The sequence below is a fragment of the Gossypium raimondii genome, chromosome 13 (assembly GCF_025698545.1).
Source record: "Gossypium raimondii isolate GPD5lz chromosome 13, ASM2569854v1, whole genome shotgun sequence".
NCBI lineage: Eukaryota > Viridiplantae > Streptophyta > Magnoliopsida > Malvales > Malvaceae > Gossypium > Gossypium raimondii.
In genome coordinates, this window is record NC_068577.1 from 39,152,787 (window position 1) to 39,158,786 (window position 6,000).

A 6,000-nucleotide genomic window follows, 5' to 3' on the forward strand; every position below is an offset into this window, starting at 1 on the left:
TAAGAGGACTTTTTTGATTAACGGACTTTGCTGATTGAATACGAAAAAGTAAAATTTATCTTGGTTATTGGTACTTATTGTTGTTGCCTAGGATGTTTATAAATGGGCAATACATTGTACTTTCAAAGGTACTTGTTTTATTTGGGTAGAGAGATGCGAATTATTATTTTGGATCATTATTTTCTTTGTTTATTTTCACACTTAGCTGGAGGCATTATTTGAGAGTGAATTTAAACTTTTGTAAGCAAGGTTTGGGTAAGTGGTTGTAACTAGGTTGAACTAGCTATTGGAGCTACAAATACATCTTGTAGATGGGTGGTTTGGATCAATTGAGGAATAAGAGACCATTCACTGAAGAAGGCTCCACATAGTAGGATTATTTTCAAACTACGTGAACATTGTTGTATGAAAATCGCTCTTTACTTTTGCTATTTATGTTTTATTACTTCTTCAATTCTGTGACTGAACATAATATCAAACAGTCAAGTGATATTCGCGCCAAATTAATGTGTTCTTCAATTTACCATAGTCCTTTTAGTTTTAGTTTGTTTTCATTTAGTTTTAGGTTTTAGTTTTTGGTTGTGTTATGGTGCATTTATGAAAACTACTAAGACAAGTGCGCAACTAGATCTATTAGGAACTGTTATTGGAGAAGTTTATCAACAATAAAATAATGTAATATTAAACAAAAAAAAAATTGAACTTCGAGATGAGGAGAAGAAAACTGATAAGTCATTTAAGACTAATTTTTGTGTAGGCAATGTCTGATTGATTGACTGGAGTTTGTTGTTGAAGTGGCCTTACAATGGAAAATAAGGGTATAGACAATTAATCAAGGCAATACATCTTTCATTAGTTTCTAAAACTTATAGGGTAATAATTATAGTCGTTTTGTATTTCTCCTCTATCAGGTTCTTATAGATAATTAGTGGTATTTATGCAATAATTTGTAGTGTTTTAATCTTGATACTTAATCTACGCATACTAATGTATTAACTATCATTTATGATTCTTCACGACGTAGCTAAAGATAGGAATCCTACTTCAAAAATTTTAAAATTTTATTTTAACTTCCAATATTAGATTTCTACCTTCACCCGATTCCTAGAAATTACATTTTATTAAAAAAAAAAACAAAAGGCTTTGTTAAATCAATTTTCAAATGTCACCATGAGTTACCAGCATGCAGGGGCATAATTAGGGGGCTGGCAGGGGTCCCGATCTCCTTAAAATGAAAAATTTTTCATTTAAGCCTTTCAAAATTTTTAAAATTTTAAATTTATAAAGGCAAAATTGTACATTGGCCCCCCTAAAAATGATAAAAATTTGATCTAATCCTTTAAAATTTATAAATATATAGTTTATTAAAATAGTAAAATTGCATTTTTTTCTATCGTACAAATTACAATTTAATTTCGACCCCTAAAAAATTTTTAGTTTCACCCCTGCCAGGTGGAGACTTTATATGAATGCTTGAGAAAATATATTTTATCCATCAAACTTTCAAAATTTATAAGAAATATATCTGAATAACATATGTTTTATGTAACAATCTCCTGACCTTTTTAAAATTAAAAGATACCACTAATATATGAAAAATGAATTTAAGATTCGATCTTTCTAAACCCATATAGCAGAAATGTTTTATCAATTTCTTTTAGAAAAATACGATAGAGGTTGAAGAAACTGATAGAAGATGGATGGAATTGATAGATTAGATGTTGAATAGAACTTTATGAGAGAAATTACGGAGTTGATAGAGTAGATTTTGAATTGAATCTTATGAGAAAAGTTTTCGGTAAATTCAATTAATATCTCTAATTAATTGTCTAATAAAGATTCATTGATAACTCAAAATTTGAAAAATTTTATCAAATTTTGAATAAGATTAAAAATATTACTGAGATAATAACAAAATTAAATTTTGTTAAAAATTACTTTCAAGAGTACTTTTATTCTATCAATGGTACGTAAAAAGAACTTTTGAGATAATAACAAAATTAAGTTTTGCCAAAAAAATTATTTCATAGATTACTTTTATTCTATCAAAATTAAGTAAAAGAAACTTTTGAGATAATAACAAAATTAAATTTTGCAAAAATTTTCTTCAAAGAATACCTTTGTTTTATCAATAATAAAAATCATTCTTACATAATGAATAGTGAGAGTGTCTTTATATAGTTTAATTAAATTAAATTTCTGATTTGAATAAAAAAATCTAGCTTCATTACACTTTCTTGACAACTAAAGAATCATAAAACTTTTAAAAGTTAAAACACTTTAAAATATCTTACAATTCGAAATAAATAAATACAAAAAAACTTAATCTATTTTATAATGAATTTATATATAATCAAAATAAAGCCTTAAAATCGAACTCAATATGATTTAAACAAGAATTAAAGTCAAAAACTCATAATTCCTTTAATAATCCCGTCAGTAATTTTCTGCTCATGTAGTATTCACTAAAATGATCATAACTTGATAAATAACGTGATTCAAAGTGTGTTTCGAAATTAAGAGATAAATCGTTCATCGATTAAAAGACATCTCGACTTAAAAATGTAACCTCCCCAACCCAGCCTACACGTTAGACCCAAATTTGGGAGGTTACATCGACCACTAAGATGGCCTAGTACGGTCAGAGTTTATAAAATAATCGTTTTTAAAACATTTGTTTATTTTAGAGGAAAACTTAGTCTATTTTCAGCACAACTTGTGTGTTATTAAAAAACTGATTTAGTTTAACTTTCCTATGCATCAGTGACTATTTTGAAAACTTAGTTAACTTCTAGTTTATTTACTAGTCAATATTTAATTATAACCTAGCAGTGAAAAAATGATATTCAACTTACTTATAATTTAATGAAAAACATATTTTATGCATCATAATTTAATATTCATATTTCAATATTTAAGGAAAAAAACAATTTAAATGTCATGCATGCTATATAAACTAACAATCAAAACATAAGTCCCATGCCATAGTTCAAAATAAAATAATGCAGTCTTTGAATAATAATAAGATATCAAATAATAACTTAAAAATAATTTGGAAAATAAAATTGATCTGAGCGAAGCCCTCCGTATGCTGAGTCCGCATCCTAACCTAGTAGGTTATCTGTAAAGATGGAAATAAAAGGGGAGTGAGCTATGAAGCTTAGTGTGAGTTCGGTCACAATAAAACTGAAACAAAATAGTAGACAAAGCACATGAGTTAACAATTCTAAGAATAATCATAATCATAAAGCACTTCAGATTAGCAGTTTTTCAGGTCATCATTTCGCTATACTATTTCAGAAATCACAGTATTATATGCACATGCTAATGAATACAATGCATTTTCAAATTAATAGAAAAGTCTTACCCAACTCTGCTACACACATCACTTATGAGTTCCCCAGAACTCATCTACCATATCACTCAAGATTATAGACAAGCCACCACTGATTTGCAATTAAACTGCCACTATGTAAAGAAAAAATGAGTAAACCACTAGTATTTTAGATAAAAACACTTGCAATTATTGCCACTTGTTGTGAGTGCACATGGTTGCAAATTAAACAAACTGCCATTGGATTTTATGGAAGAGTCACATATTTGCAGTTACTGTCACTTGTTGTGAGTGCACAACATATTCATAGATTAAACAAACTACCACTGGGTTTTTTGGATGAGCCACCACTTGTTTGTAGATTTAATAAATTGTCACTCTTCCTCCGTACAATGTCATGCCTCATGCAATGCACTATGTCATGCTTTATACTATAACAAATCAACACTAGTAGTAGACATGTAACATGTACTCAATTCATCACTAACACTTAACATGTTTATCATGTTCTTTGTACGGCGGAAACAATATTATCACTTTCAATTTAACAGTTTCACTTTATCAGAAAACACATAACATCCACGTATCATGAAATATAATAAGGGCACTTAAGGCTGTTAACGCTGAAATTCAGGATTTTGAATAAAAATGGTGTTTCAAAGTGCCGTTCAACTTGTTTTGATGTTATTATAAGGTTTCTAAACTTGCCCTAAATTTCATTAAAGAATTCTAAGGTTTTATTGAATTTTCGTGAAAATTGCCATAGTATGTTGAAATTTTGAAACCACAAATTTGTGTAGTTTTGTGTTGTTTGAAAGTTGGGAATTGTTTTTAGGTATAAAATTAGATGATTGAAATCAATTTTATGCAATGGGAAAGAGTAGGTGTTAAGATTTTTTGTGTTTCTGCTAAGTTAGTCAAAATTTCAATTTCAAGAGAATCTAAGTTAAGCTTGTGTTTTTGGTTGATTTAGGTGGGTCTATGGCTGAATGTTAATAGTGTTTATTGTGTGATTTACTTTGGTGAAGCTTCAGAATCGCTAGGACCTTCTTCGAGTAAAGCGAAAGGTAAGGAAAAGTTACTTTAAAATTTTAGCGTCTAGGCAAAAGTGTGAACAATGAGTATTTGGAATCACTACTTGTAGGCATGATTCATAGTGTTAATCGAGAGCTAGGAATAGACGAAACCCCAATCTTAAGTTCTGAGTGTAAGCTTTCTTGTACCCCTCGTTTAATTTGCAAAGCATGTGATTGTGTGAAGTGGATTGAGTATTAAGTTGTGAGTTATGATAATGTGACATGTGATATATATTGTGATAGCTATTGGGAATGTGTTAGTTGTGGGCATATTAAATATGCCAAATGTAACACCTCAGACCCACCCTAAACGTCATGGCCGAATCTGATAATGTCACAAGGTAGTGCTTTTCGAAGAATATGTCGTCGCTAAATCCCCTTTTCTATTTAACCATTTTTTTTCATTATCTTATGTTAATTTCAAATCGTTTCATTCGTTTCCAAAACATTATTTATTTACAAATCGTTATTCAATTCCAAAACGTATCCTTATCGTAGAAGCTTTTAAACAGTTTGCGTATTTGTGGTATTTTTGATCAAACATTAATTTCATTTGAAAACCCGAATTTTACCTAACACTAGCCGATTTAAATCATAAAATCATATAAAAACAAAATTTAAACCAAAATCCGTAAAGGCCATAATTATAGCAAAATACTCTCAAATAAAAGTACAATCATAAATAGGTAATAAACAGTGTAAAAGAAGTCATGTGGCCACCACTGAGTCCTCCGCTGCACCGGTCTGCCTAAATCTGGGATTACTTGTACAGATTAAACAGAAGGGGTGAGTTTACGTAAACTCAGTGTGTAATCCCCATACAAATGAAAAGACAATAAACAGGTAACCACAGTTTGGGCTTAAGCCCTTTTCAGTATCAGAATTAGTATCAGTCCAATTTGGGCCTTAGACCATCACAGTACAAAAACAATCATGCAGTAGGGCTTTAGCCCATCACAGTATCAGTAGCAGTAACAGATATGCAGTCACAAAATCCTACCCATCCAGCCTCTACACACCATCTCCGTCTAACCCTACACTATATGTGGGGATATAATCAATCCACCCATTGATACACTCCAAGTAGTATCCAATGCGGCACTAGATAATAGTTTGCAGCTGAGCTGCCAGTAAATTAGGCTCCAGGCCTATCAGTACACTTCCTCCGAACATTACAATCCCCCAACCCAATGCAATGCAATATACAGATATGACATGCTATAACATAATATCATGCATGTAAGCAGGGCATACAGTATCAAACCATTGGGACATCATCAGGCTTAATCATATTAGTCATACAGTTATTTTAGTCAATTAGGGGTCTAGGTAAGCTTATCGACCCTACAGTAGGTCCACAGTCGACTCGGGCGACCCATGCAACCTTAGCAGTAAAATAACGAAAATGGGCCGACAAGCCCATGATGTTCACCTGTGTGGCCCACATGGCCCGAATTGGCATTGGCCTCGTGATCCATTTAATGGAACCCGTGCTAGATAATTATTCACATGTTTTTCCACTATTTACTTATATGATCCTTCAAAGCTATCTACTTGAGTTTTAAGCTACAAAATTCCGAATTAAGATCC